This window comes from Schistocerca piceifrons, chromosome 7, assembly GCF_021461385.2.
Source record: "Schistocerca piceifrons isolate TAMUIC-IGC-003096 chromosome 7, iqSchPice1.1, whole genome shotgun sequence".
NCBI classification, from domain to species: domain Eukaryota; kingdom Metazoa; phylum Arthropoda; class Insecta; order Orthoptera; family Acrididae; genus Schistocerca; species Schistocerca piceifrons.
Window position 1 is genome coordinate 268,146,244 of NC_060144.1, and position 15,612 is coordinate 268,161,855.

The following is a 15,612-nucleotide window of genomic DNA, read 5'->3' on the forward strand; positions in this document are numbered from 1 at the left end:
ACATTAATTTACAATTAATAAACTTTTTACAAGTAGTGAAATGTATTATAGCAATGTCGGTTGTGGTTGATTACAATCTTCTATGGTTCTGCCGAAGGCTTAGATATTATGTAACATCTTCGAAAAGACGCCCAACAGAAGTGCAGCAAGGAGGTATGTATTTGCAATTTCCTCACTTCTCTTAGCAAGCAATGTGAGCAAAATCACAACATTGAAAGCCTGCCACTACTCTTTTACTTCGATGTGTGAGACCATAAGACAACAACCCCAGCTTTTATGTCTTGATATGTTACCTTTTTTGTATAAATTCCGACCCATATGTTAATTAACCAAATCCGAATGACATTATTTAAAGTTTCGTAGAAATTTCTCAAAACGCCATAAAATAATTAAATGTGGTTTAACAGAACTGAAACTATTATTGTTACTGTACAGAATGTCCCACATTTTTGATATATATTTGGAGGTGTTGTAGAACGTGTCATGAGGTACAAATTCAGGACAGGCATTCGTGTCTTTTAATGTCATCCGACAATGCTACAAAGCGTCAAACTTATAAGCATCGGTGCCTTTTACTAGGCAGCAAACGTGACTTTATACACTGAGAGACTGTAGGCTAAACATCTCACAATATTGTTTGTTACTCAGTTATCGCGACTGATTACCACGATCGCCAGAGGAGAAGACTGCGCTACCTGCTGTGTAGAAATGCCTTATGTGAATGCGATGCTCTGTTGCCTTGATGGATGACTGTTTCCGATACAGGCTTCCTACTGTAGTTTATTTCTCTCCTGGAATCGTCTAAGATCAGAAAATATAACTGCAGATGGAAATATTGGTCCAAAACCGTTATACATCAAGGCAACAGAGACTTGTATTCATAGGAGACAAGGTCTGTCCACGCAGCAACAACGTCTATCTTCTCCACTGGGGATCACTGAGTAATATACAACACTGCGAGACGTTCCGTCTACGGTCCATCAGTGTACAATGTCACTTTTGCTGCAGGAAGGGTAGCCTACTGGCAGGCGCCAGCGCCTGTAACTTCGAGCGTTCTGTAGGGTCGTTGCATGAGGTTTCGGATTCAAACTCCTAGCCTCGATTTGTTCCTCAAGACACTCTCTAAAACCTGTTAAAGTCTGTCACAGCATTTCTGGAACACCCTGTAGGCCTCATGCATGTACTAACTACACACTTAAAGGAACTGCATCTTATTGACACAATTTCTGCAATGAAAATAATTCTGCTCTTTATGCCTGAGAGACCTAAAATTTGAAAAACGCTGAGCTAGTATGGAAGCAGAAATGATCATGATGTCTCCATCAGGCTTGCGCCTTGAAAAGCAATAACTTCATGAACTTTCTCATATAGCTGAAAGCTTTATGAAATAAAACTGCAGTCTCTCTTTGAGGCAAGCTATTTCTTCACGGATTTAAAGTGAATGTAGTATGTTTCGAGTACATGGTTCATGGCGAACTCTGTAAGAGACTATCAAAAAGGTTCCGTTTGAAGGTCGGACAATCCAGACTCCGTGTGCCGGTCAGGCAAAATCACCATGAACATCGCGGTAGCCATCCCACCGACACACCAGGTTGAACATATCTGTTTGGTAAAACACTGTGTCCTGTGGCATTAAGAAGCGTGCTGCACAACCTCGAATGAAATGAATCGTCGACTCTTCACTGCCTTTTTTAAGGAACTAACGGTGTGATAATCATGTGAGGAGAGATTAGGCCCATAGTGAGAGTACCCGAGTGTCTCCTGCTTGACTTGTCTTAACCCACCAGCGTCTCGTGTCGAATCGGGATCAGAACGGAACTTGGCGCATTATTCCACAACGGAGGTTCCTGACAGACGTGCTGCCCCATACGCACCGTTTATTTTCCGATCGACGTCCACCGCTGTCTGTCCTTCGGCAGCCAAAAAAATATAAACAGCACGCTGGTACCGTTTGGAGGTTTTTTTGTAATAAGAGACAGAATGATGAATCAAAAATATTTTAGCAGTCTAATTTCCAACCAGTTTCTGTCATATATTACGCCATCTTCAGACCTGTGACCGACGTGTAGGAAGATTCCCTACCTCTGGGCCAGTCAAAATAGGTCCAGCATTGAATGACTGGTATTCGCAGATTTTTACACATCAATCTCTTCTATAACACTTGCCGACACTGTTGTGAACAGCCGAGGTCCCGCAACCATCTGTTTAAATATGGACATACAGAGACATTTTGTAATAACGTCGTCATGGTTCCCGTTTCTACAAGTACCACACACACGTCGAAAAGATACGAATGCCACGCTGGCCCGTTGTCTACATGTCATTCCTTATGTACCCGCTTATGAGTTGCACTACTTGCATTTACGTTGCAGCAAGGCCCTCAGATAAACTTTTTGATCGTCTCTTATCATAAGCTCGTAAAGGTAAAAAAAAAGCTCAAACTTGATATAAAGTCCAGCAAATGTTTACCAGGTAACATAATTCGTATAAAAATACAATTCAGCACGAAAAGTGCCTTTACGTTTCCACTGGATAGAATAAACAAAACAAACTCAGCATATATTAGCATTCACGCCAGAAACAATATTAGATGACCAATAAGATAATCATCTAGGAACCTCGGATTACTGACTGAAAATTAGATATTGCTCCCACGTCTTCTAAAAAATTTGCGAAGTGGAAATATAGACTTTACACTTCCCTGATCAAACACGATTACTAAGTATATTGTGGTAAGAAATCAATTGCTCCATAATCTAGAAAACCAAGTAATGTACAATCACGTAAAGGGTCACCAAGTATCCAACAACTATCTCACCTTAATTCAGAACAAAACTGTTTGAAAATGCCCAATTCACTGCGCAAGACAAAGCCTCTCTACAACGGTTCACAATCGGCACATCACCATCACGGCAGCAAGCGGGGAGAAGAGTGTGTCTTTGTCTGTATAATATGATTAAAAAATATAATAAATAATGAGAATAAGGGTGTGTGGCTCTTCAGATGTATGGAATCAAAGAGATTAATTTTTTGGAACTCGGACAAGCACAATAAGCTGGGATATGCCTGCAAATGAATTCTTATTAGTTCATACTGGTTCTGCATGCACAGTACTCTTTTTCCCTCTGTATATTATTGCTTACCAATTAATAATGCTATGACCGATCGACGTATCCACCTACAAAATCTTGACCGTGTCCACGTTGCATTAATCGGATCTTCGTGAATTCTCCGAAGTACACAGGTTGGCTTTAGTTCTTCTTATTACAGTACTACTTGAAATAGTAACTCATACAATCTTTCTGTTAATAAAATAATATTATATTCTTCTCTTCGATGCACATAGAAAATACAGACTTCTCACTTATTCACATAACCCGAAATGGCTACCTCCGATTACGTCTACCTTCGTTCAGTAGCAGAGAGCAAGCCCGTCCTCCTCCTGAGGGACAGGAAAAACATCTGATGTTTTTTAACATTTGAAAATCAAAAGTACGTGACGGTAGGCGCAGGCTCTATGCTGGGCTACCCCTTCACCTTTTCTCGTTGCCTCTTAAGAAAAAACCAAAACATAAAAGTAAGAAATGCAAAAGGTTCATCATATCTGCCATCGAGTGAGGTGGCGCAGTGGTCAGAGCATTGGCCTCTCATCCGGGGGATGACGGTTCAAATCCCCGTACGGGTATCCTGATTTAGGTTTTCCTTGATTTCTCTCAATTTCTCCAAGCTCGAGCCGGGATGGCTTTTTTGAAAAGGCACGGTGCATTTCCTTTCCCATCCTTGTAATAGTCTGAGCTTGTACTGCCTCCATAATGACTATGATGTCGACGGGTGGTTAAACCTTAACCTTCCTTCCCTCTCTGTCTGCCGGCCTTAGGGCCTCGTGAACCTTCGCTCTTGGCTGAGTCCCGTCAAAGTTCACACTATTGGTTAAGATATAACTTACTACTTGCACGCAGAGATAACGCTAACCCAGTAGACAGGAGGTTGACTACAGATCTTTGAGGGGAAGAAGTGCCGGCCGTCGCGGCATGGAACGTGTCAACAGCGGACGCCTTTCAATATCTTAGAAACTATTGAGTTCTATAAAGTTTATCAGATTTAAAATTGTAACAGATAGTGAATGGGTCTTGATCCAACGATCAACCAAATATCCCTATACAGAATAAAAACTGTAGCCTTTTGTGTAGTGGAGGAACATTTTAGAGATAAACACATGATATTAGTTTCACCTCTCTGTTATTTCATGCAACAGCAATATGTACATTCCTTTATAGTTTCAACAGGTGTTGAGATTTTCGAATGAGACATTAACTGATATCTTGCAGTATTTAATTGTCATCGGACACAATGCAGTCAAAAAGTATGAAAAAAATGGGAGGTTCGTAAGGCAATAATATTATTTGAAAGCTAATTACTACTTCACTCACACGAAAAACTAAGGAAAATCAACTTACATTTGTAGTGGATAATTCACCTGCCTAATCTGCTAGTGTTTAACACGTTTTCTTGTTGTGGTAAATTACTTTAGTACTGTCATTATCTTTAATTTTCTTCTCTTATGGATTAGGCGAAATCATAAATGAGTGGCGTGTGCGCACCAGTAAAACTTTCGGTGACAATATCTATCGAAATTAATAATAAAAAGAAAAGGTGAGGGTTTGTTTGATTCAGGTCGTTGCACTGCACTGTCAAATCACATGATAAATGTTTAGTGCTCGAACACATTCATATATTCACGTCAGTTATGGTGCATTTGCTGAAACTGTTGAAAGAAACTCATCGCTGTGAACGAAGAGATCAGAGAGATAATCATGCCAGGCTTTTTTAATCGCATTTTATTAGAGACGAAAACATTTAGAACTATCCCAAGAGTACATTCTATTCGTTTTAATCCATTAAATTGAACAATTTAAGGAGCATGTGCTTTATAGTCTAATATTAATATATTGAATGAAATGAAATCTGTAAAAGTCTATAATACACGAAAGTACATTTCCAGAAAAACCAGTTTCGCTTCTGAAACATTTAGAGGGTAATCTGGTAGTTCGCTGCAATAAAACAAAGTCAATGCAGAACCGAGTTACCCACAGGAGTAGTACTGCACAGACCAATGACTGAATGCCGTTCTCCATGTTGGTTATTCTCAGTATGGCAACAGATTGCAAGGAAAACTTCAAATGATTCAGGTGTGAAATCACCCTGATGATTCCATGCAGCGAACTGTTTGATGTGGAAGTTGGTCATTCGTGACACTAGGCCATTACTGCCAGTTATTGTACCGGAAAAGTTTCTCTGCTGTGTTGAACGTGTATATGAAACTGTGAAAAATTATTTTATTCTTTGTTTCACTGTATTTCGTGGTTTGATATTTAGTGTCAATAACGTAGTTTGATACGTTGTGTATTTCGAAGGTATTTGTATCGATTTACCTAATAGCGAAATATGAAAAGTCATGTGCAAACGAAATTTAACTACATTAATAATAATGTCTGTAAAACAAACAACAGAGCGACAATCATCGGGCGTTTAGCTCAATCGTTGTTCACGTTACATTTAATTATCGGTGTGGTGAGGTTGAGTCTGTAGAAATAAAAAAGTCTGCAGGCATGTAGCGTATGTGTCTCGACTTTTTCCAACATTTCAAGACAAACAGTGCAATGTCTCAAGAGAAGCGTTAAGGTCTTTTTGTCTATGTCAGTTTAATACTGCAGCTTTTGAGTATTGCGATATTTTATCTAGTGTGAAATATTCTAACGTTATTTACCTCTGTAGGTCTATTTGGAATAGGTACTTTCGTGGTACGAAGAATGAAACACAATTGCAACTTCTTTCTCTTGCAAGCTCAGTATTAGGAAGGCGGTGTTTACCTACCACGATCGTTGCTGTGTCCATTTATGTGCGAGGGGAATGAATAACTTCCGCCGTCTGCATCGCATAAAAGGCTGACGAGAATGTGAACTAATGATAGTAGCAGTTTCCGCCTAGAATGGCATCAAGACCAAGTGTGTTCCATTAACGAAAATTACGAGGAATAAGCTTACTGTGTGGGGTGCGAGCTGTGAGGTTTAGCATACCCCCTAGATTCAGTAATCCGATCTCTGATGACCTCTGATGATCGTGGTCTATAGAGACGTGTTACTGAATGATAATTAACAGGGGAGACTCAATCAAGCATAACAGTATGGGTACCACATCACCGCATAGACATATTAACGAAACAAAACGCCGTCTTATCTATAAAAGAAACAAGTGGTCACTATCACAGTCAAAGAAAAGCTTCATTAGTTACCCACTGAGATAAAAATCTGAACAATTAAAACTTGGATAAGGGGTTGTAAACTGAGCTCTAACTTTAGAATAGGTGGGTGAGCACAATAAATGCGAAGTTATGCTAATAATATACGAATACGACCAGTGCCTGTAAGCACGGTAAGTAAATTACATGAAGAACATGGAAAAATAATTTTGAACACCAATAATATCGCCAAAGTGCATACTGAAAGCAAATTGCTGGCTGCGAAGCATTAAAATGGGATAACTGGTTCGTGAAAGTAGTGAACTAATATTGCTTCCATATGGAACCAGTGATCATAATTAAAGCCCATCTTACCACACTCGTGGTATAAACACAAAAGTCGTGGCGAGTCAGACTGGAAAGTGAGTTCAGATCTCTCTTTGTCCTCAATACTCAAGAGGAAACATCCTTCTATACGACGCAAGGCTCAACAATATTAGTATTCCAGCATCAGGTCAATACCCCACAATCTCCTAGCAGCCTCTGTCATAACACTACCACAGCCTGGCAGCAAGTATTCTCTTCTGGACACTCCGAGTCCGCAGCTCGTGGTCGTGTGGTAGCGTTCTCGCTTCCCGCGCCCGGGTTCTCGGGTTCGATTCCCGGCGGGGACAGGGGGTTTTCTCTGCCTCGTGATGACTGGGTGTTGTGTGATGTCCTTAGGTTAGTTAGGTTTAAGTAGTTCTAAGTTCTAGGGGACTGATGACCATAGATGTTAAGTCCCATATTGCTCAGAGCCATTTTTTTTGGACACTCTGAAACTTTACTGCCTCAGCCAGAGCAGGAGGCACGCCCGCCAATCACGGCAGACATTATGAGTTCAATTCAGTAAAACTCATTTAAAATGTTAATCTCCTGCTCTTGCAGATTTATGCTATGCTTGAGTAATAAAGCCGTGCGTGGGGAGGCAGGCAGAAGATATTACCCACTCCTCTCCACAATTTAGAAACAGACTTATGAGACACTTGGGTCATAGGCTAACGCAGGGTGAACCACCCTTAACGCTGAATTCTGAAATTTAAACTGAACGTTAAGGGGAGGTTTACTATCTTTGGCCCGGAAAAAGCATGTTCTTTGAGAATTGTTTCCTCGGGATGTGTTATAGGTATAAATGTCAAAATTGGTCAAAATATTTATTGATATTTCCTCTACAAACTGGAATATTTTTGACCGGAAATGTCTAAGAGCAAAGGCGGAAGCCGTCGGAACGAAACAAAATTTCGATGCAGACTTCCACGTGCGGTATGTCACAGGTCAGCCGGCTCGTCTGAAATCAAAATTGAGTTGACGTTAGCGAAGTATATAAGATTCTTTACGAGTTGTACCTCGCTTGAGATACTTGGACGCTAGCAAACAAAATGGCGGCCATTTGAAAAAAATAGGGTTTTTTAATCGATTTTTCGACTTCGTCGACCAAGTAAAAGTATTTATAGTTGATGGATCTCCTAGACAAATCGGTTCAGTAGATTTTAAGTTACCACACCACGCAGTACAAAAAAAAATTAAATAAATAAAATAAAATAAAAATAAAAGAAAAGAAAAGAAAAACACTAATTCGAGAAAAACGCGTTTGAAGTTTTGACTACATATAAATGCAATATTATGCAACTTACGTTCAATCTGCTATTCCGGTCCATAAACTAGTCCTTCCTCTTCCTCAAGGAGGGCGTTCTGCTCGATCTGGGCCATCCTGCGCTGCTCCAGAGCCGCTCGCACGGCCGATGACAAGCTGTTGTCGGCAGCTTGCATCCACCGGTCGTCCGAATGCTTGGCGAACTGCGTCGATAAAGTTCCAGCGTGACGACGATCGTTGCCATGGTCTTCAGAATTGCTGAATACCCTTCGTCGAAGCTGCTCATTGCCAGGAAAGTGGCAATCTCCACAGTCTTTTCAGCAGAATGCAAATACTTGGGGGCTAACTTCCAAACACACGCGTTCAAACATTCATCCGAATTTTGTGTGTTTCCTCTCAAGCATCGGTACAATAACTCGTCCTCCGAAAGAAAAGAACTGGTGCGTGAAAAAGACTGATTTCAGGCAGGTGTATTTTTTTGTTCAACCTCGAATAACAAACATTTTCGTTCCGTATTCGGAATAACCGCTTCAGGGGTGGAATCTAAACACTTTTATGGATCCAAAAATACAATTTAAAGAAAATGATTTTTTTAACCAAAAGAAAGTAAACCTCCCCTTAATTTCTTCTAAGGTAACGAGGATTCACACGCTAGCTCGGGAGAGGGACATCTGGCTAGCTTCTTTAAATTCCAAAACGGCTTATTTGAACAATATTGTGTTATTTTCTGCGAGACAGCTATCCTGTCCACCGCCTGGAGTGTGGGGTTGGGGGAACAGAACGCTGTGTGGGCTACCGACCCAGTCGTGGACTCTGACCATTTGTATAATAGCCAACGCCTTTTTACACTCTCATCGGTTGCTAGCTAGCTCGTAGTCTCTTCATGTAGTCCCTTCACCGTATTATGAGGGCTATTCGGAAAGTAAGGTCCGATAGGCCGCGAAATGATAACGACAGTGAAAATCCGATGAAGCGTTGCGCAGATGTATTGGGTAGTGAGTCTAGTACGCCTGTTAATCTCGTCACTAGCCTTTTCTTCAGTTCTTAGCACACAATGAGCACCGAAAGAGTACTAGAACAGTTGTGTCTCCTACTAAGTATGAATTCCCGCTACGAGGTTTCGATTATTTTCATGCAACCCCACATAATGTTCCTGACATGCATTTCCTTCTTCATGCTAATTCAGCTGCACACTGCGGCGGAAATGAAGGCGTCCCTGCAACGTTTTCGATGGGAAGTGTTTGATCACCCACCATACAGCCCGGTTTTGGCTCCCTCTGATGTTCATCTTTGCTCACATGAAGAGGTGGCTATGGAGACAATATTTTAGCACAGACAACGAACTGTAGACCAGCACAGAGGAGGAAGAGGAGGAGATTAGTGTTTAACGTCCCGTCGTCGACAACCAAGTCATTAAAGACGGAAGGACCAGCATAGACAATTGCCGACTATGTACGGAACTAGCTGGAAGATGTAGCAATCTGTTGGAAATAAAACGTTTTTGATTTTCACTGTGGTTTCCATTTCGTGACCGATCAGACGTTACTTTCCGAACAGTCCTCGCAGAAAGAGAAGTAGAAAAAAGACAAAAGTGGGACATCCTCTGGCGGTGTTGAATGTAGCTTGCTATTATTATGCAGTATCAGAAATCGATTCCCTCATCAACGGAATGAACATAAAACATAACGAAATGTGTTGCGTGACAATTTCAGAGAAAGCTGGCCGAGTAAAAACTGGGAAAAAAATTAGGAACCCTGCAGGAGGTGGCTGGATCTCAAACAGCTATCAAACAGTAGGGAAAATTCTATTGCTAAGTTTAAACCATTCTTCCAAATAATCCTAAACATTTTGTATGGACTTAGAATCAGGTGATTTAATAGTACTGTGTAGATAGCAGAAGACACTTGAATGATCGTGTAAACCAAAAGTGTATGCGTGGAGCCCTATAAACACGGCTGTTATCTTGGATTATGGGGCTGGCCACAAAGTACTAGTCATGAAGATGTAGAAGAAAGGGCAAAGCTTGGTTCCCGGGAATGCAGCAATAAGCGTCCTGGTTCATGGTAAGGGTGATATTAATAAGTGCAGTCAAGTCATCATACGAAAAATAACCCAAAATTTCAGAGTACTACGTCCACGCACCTCCACAGAGTACGTCTTCAATGCCTGATTGGTTTTTTTTCGCATTTTGCGTCCCCCATTTGGCAAAAAGAAAAACAACTGATAGAACCGTACTATATGCTCCCAGTTAGTCGAGTTTCTGCGTTGTTTAGCTCTGAAGACGTGCAGCTTTACGCGTCACTGTCAGCAATGGAATTTCGCAAGGTATTCGACTCCAAACGTCCGCCACATATAACTCCCTCCTCAGTTTTCGCGAAACCGTTTGAGACACACCTGCGCACATTATCAATTCTTGGTGGAGTTGTCATTAACTATGCGTGACATACTTGTCTCCAGTCCCTGTTTCTTAGCATCTTTTCAAGGTAATTGTTCTTACACCGTGTAACACGGCTGCGAGTGGTACAAACATTAGACAGCCCGCGTTGATACAAAAAAAAAAAAAAAGGTTTGGACAAATCAATTAGCTCCTTTCGGGCATTCCGTCACGTTTCCACATTGATCCATTTTAATGCGCTGATTCCATACGCGTGCCTTTTACGTACCACCACATCACGGCGATGACTTGCGTCAGCGACTGGAGAGTCGCCGGCCGCTGTGGCCGAGCGGTTCTAGGTGCTTCAGGTTGGAACCGCGCTGCTGCTACTGTCGCAGGTTCGAATCCTGCCTCGGGCATGTATGTGTGTGATGTCCTTAGGTTAGTTAGGTTTCAGTAGTTCTAAGTCTAGGGGACTGATGACCCCAGATGGTAAGTCCCATAGTGTTAAGAGCAATTTGAACCTTCTGGAGAGTCTCATAACAAGCCTGGTAACACTTCTACACCGCCTACAGCGCTCCAGATCGACCAGTGCGCTACTTTAAAGGGTGTTGCTACTTATGGATCTACATGATTATTGCACAATTCACAATTAAAATGCCTGCAGAGGGTTCATCGAACCACCTTCATGCTATTTCTCTACCCTTCCATTTCCGAAGAGGGAGCCGTGCAAGCTCTGGTTTAGATTATTTTACTCTGATGATCTATCTCCTTATGTGCGATGACGACAATAAAATATTTCCACACTCAGAGGAGAAATTTGGTGATTGAAATTTCGTGAAAATATCTCTCTGCTACAGCAAACGCCTTTCTTTTATGATTACCACCTCAACTCACGTACCACATCTCTGGGACTATCTCCCATATTTCGCAATAATACTGAACAACCTTCCCTTCTTTGATCTTTTCCGATGTCCTCCGTCAGTTCTATCTGATGTAGATCTCATGCCGCGCAGCGGAACTCCAGAAGTAGATAGAGAGGCGTACTGTAGGCATTCACTTTAGCATTTTGTAAGTGTTCTGCCAATAAATATCTGCCTTTGGTTTGCTTTCCCGACAACAGCTTCTATGTGATCATTTCAGTTCAAGTTGTTCTAAATTGTAATCCCAAAGCACCTAATTCAATTCACAGGCATTTGATTTGTATGATTTATCGTGTAACCGGAATTTAGACGATTCCTCTTACTGCTTACATGGATGACTTCACACTGTTCATTATTTAGATTCAAAAAATGATCAAATGCTTGTGAATTCCTAAGGGACCAAACTGCTGAGGTCATCGGTCCCTAGACTTACACACTACTTAAACTAACTTATGCTAAGGACAACACATACACACCCATGGCCGAGGGAGGACTCGAACCTACGGCGAGAGGAGCCGCGCAATTCGTGACATGGCGCCTCTAACCACGCGGCCATACTACGTGGCTATTTAGTCGTAGAGTCCATTTCCGCTTTCCACTCCATACAGATATCTTCTCTGAATCATTTTTCCATTAGTTTTGATCATCTAATGAGTCTGTACGACGGTAAAAGACAGTATCTGCAAACAATGTGAGAGGACTGCTCAGATTGTCTCCTGCGTCGTTTATGTAGATCAGGAACAGCAGAGAGCCTGCAACAAGGAATGCGAAGATAATACATCTATTTTACTCGATGGCTTTCAGTCAGTTACTACGAACTGTGACTTACTTCAGAGGAAATGACGACTGCCGTCGCAGAACTGAGGCAATACCCCATAGGCAACAAATTTGATTAGAAGTCGCTTGCGAGGGACTCTGTCAAAAGCAATAATCCTATCCTTTACGCTACAACAGCACTATTCTGTGAATTTCAGCTTAGAAGAAAATCTCGAAGCTGTTTTGACACAGCGCTTACTCCGAACATAATTATTACCACACTTGTAATGAAGAGGAGTAATTGTTTGATTACGTGGAGCAGTGCTGCGTAATACGTTAGAGATGCTGAAAGGTAGCTACACTGAGTCACAGCGCCAGAGATTGCGCCAAAGAGTATTATTCAGCCGCCTCCACTGTGGGAGTAGTAGTTCCGAGGTTGCCGTGGGCAGTGCTCGTTGAGAGGATGTTAACAGCAGTACTAGTTGTGAGCATGTCGTGTGCAGTTGTTCTGATGGGCTAGACAGCCGATGCTGTTCGATTTGGGATGTTGTAATGATCAGAGTGTATTTTTCGTCAATATATATGAGGTAACAAAACATTTTTGCATTTCAATTTTCCTAAATAACAATACCGCTTGGTCACAGGTTAAGTCAACAAAGCATCTGGCTTGTGTTCATGTATTAAAGTGTAATTCTGGTTTCTATGGGCAATCATAGTATTTCTGTTTTTTTTTAAATTACTTCTTTGTAAATGGCGTTTAAAGCATCTTGTAGTATTGAGGAAGAACCGTGCCAGATGTGTACGTTGAATCACACTTCCACTCACAGAACAGCTACACTTGGTCTTGTTGTTTCGTAGCTTTCATAGTTGCTGTGGACTCAATTAATTAAATGTGTTAATGGAAGTTTTCTTTCATCCTTTGTTGTTATTCTATGCAGTCAGATTGCGTACTAATACTAGCCAGGACCAACCGTTTACGAGACTTCGTAGCCGGACATACAGCTACTAAAAATATTTGCATTTTATTTATTTAAGCCCCCATGCACGTGGCGACCCTGCCAGGATCGTCCCTTGGAATTCTTTTGATAGTAAAAGTAGCAGACAGTAGGATTGTTGTAGTAATTTGTAGTTTAGAGATTGTAGACTATATTGCATGTGTAGATTTGGTAATTGAACATTTGTAGTTGTCTTGTCATTCTTCTAATGGTATTTTTGCAGAATTTAATTTTTGAAGTATGTGGGTTTGACAATTTTGTGCAATTATGAAGATTTTAATTGTTCGTTAGATGTGTTTGTCGGGAAGCATTTCGTGTGAATGGTATTGTTGTTGATAAAGTGTTATATTGTGTGTAATTTTCGTATAGTGACGAGTTTTGAATGTTTTGTAAATGATTACGTGATCGATGAAAAAGGCAAAAATTATCGATAGTGAGAATGACGAAATTGTTAACATGGCGAACTCGCCAACACATGTGAACAGTATGATGAATAATGAAGAAGAAAACAATTTAATAAGTCGGGAAAATAGTCCGGAACCAGTTCAAAATTTTTCACAATCAAAAAATTTTCAGAATACGAGATTAATGACTGAAGATTCTGGAATAGTATCGAACACAGATAGGTTTACCGCTATGAGGAAGGAAGTTAGTTTTACAGGAAATGTTAGGGGCGAAAAGAATTTCGAACTAGTTAATATGGAGCAGTTGATCAGTGCAATATTAAATTTGGGATCACAGTTAGTCACACACATAGGAACAATTAAAACAGATATGGGAACATTGGCAACACGGTTAAAAACTGATATGGGAACAATGGAAACACGGTTAGACTCACTGGGATCACAGTTAGGATCTGAATTAAAAACAGTAGGATCACAAATAGGAACAATTAAAACTGATATGGGAACAATGGAAACACAGCTAGACTCATGAATAGGGACATGTTTCAAAAACATGAAACATGAATTAAAGAAAGAAATTAGAGAAGAAGTACAACCAATTTTAAATGCTCACAATAATAGATTAATTTCAATAGAAATTAGACAAAAGGAACTGGATAAAAACAGGAAGAAAGAGATCGTGTGATAGTACAAAAATTTTCAGAGTTACATTTACAACGTGCACACAATAAGGAAGAAATATTTGAAAGAATCGAGAAATCCGTACCAATTGACAGAATAAATAACCTAACACAACAGTATGAACAGTTAACTACTAAATGTGTCAATACCGAAACCGAGTCGTGACACAACGGAAGACGTAAATAGACAAGAAGACAAATGGGTGACTTACCGGAAAGAGTTGAGGAGATTTCAGATAAATTGATAAGCCTTAGTTTAAATGGGAACAGAGATTCAGATAATACAACTCCATTGCAATTTGCAAAAACAGAAGAGTACCAGAACATAAATAAACATGTAGAAAATCAGGGAAAATTTAATGAATGCGTTAAAAGGGAATTTGAGACGTTACGAAAGCAAGACAAACAAATTGAAAGCGAAATCGTAGGAAAGAACAGTAGAGAATTTTAGAATCACAGATAGCAGCGGGCTTTGAAGAAAATAATTTATTTCATTTACGAGAAGCAACAAGAGAACGCCAGGCGCGTGAACTTGATAATAATCGACATTGGGAATGGGACAGACGCGGTAGGTCTTTGTCGCCACGAGGCGAAAACTTTGACTATAAACACTTTTTAACTGTTCGGAAATTTAAGATCTTTCGCAATTCTAAGAATGACATACATCCACGTTCATGGTTAGATCAATTTATGTACGCACTTCCACCAAATTGGCCACTATGTCACAAACTGGAATTTATGTGTGGATATTTAGAAAACGAACCGGCGACGCGCATGCGCGCACTTATTAGAGATTGTAATAATTTAAATGATTTTTATCATGCATTTCTATCGGCATATTGGTCCGAAAACACGCAAGACAGGGTCAAACATAGTCTTATTATGAAGCGTAATTTTAAACAGTCTGAGTTCCGCACGCCAGCAGAATACTTTGAAGACATGATTCGAAAGAATCAGTTCCTTTCCAACCCTTATAGCCCGACCGAATTAATTCGCATTTGTTTAACTAAGCTGCCACAATCGATAAGTCAGATCGCTTTAGCCGGAAGATGTAAAGACGACATTGAGACTTTTAAGACTTTGCTACAAGAACTTGAGTATGACAACGACGACGGGACTTCTTGTAATTTTTTCATTAACGGTAATCATAATAGATTTTCAGAGAGAAGGGATAATGATCGGAACGGACGTTATATGGGTAATTTTGAGAATGACAGACGAAACAGACAGGACAATAGATACCAGCCTTATGACAATAACAGATGTTCTAACAGAAATTACACAGACAATTATAATAACGGAAATTCCTACCGGAATGATCAATCATACGGAAACAGTAATCGGTCTCATCAAGACAGAAATTATTCATACAATAACAGAAATTCTTACTACAGGGATAACCAGGGTAGTAGATATAACAATAATTTCAGAAGTGACAGTCGATATTACACAAGAAGCAGTCATGCAGATAGACAGGAAGACAGAAATTTTAATAACAGACACAACCAAGAATTTACATCTAACAGACAGGAGTAACCTAATTGGCATCCTCCGCGTGACAGAAATTCCGAGGGACAAGTGCAAATCGTAGAAACTGATCCGCGAAATA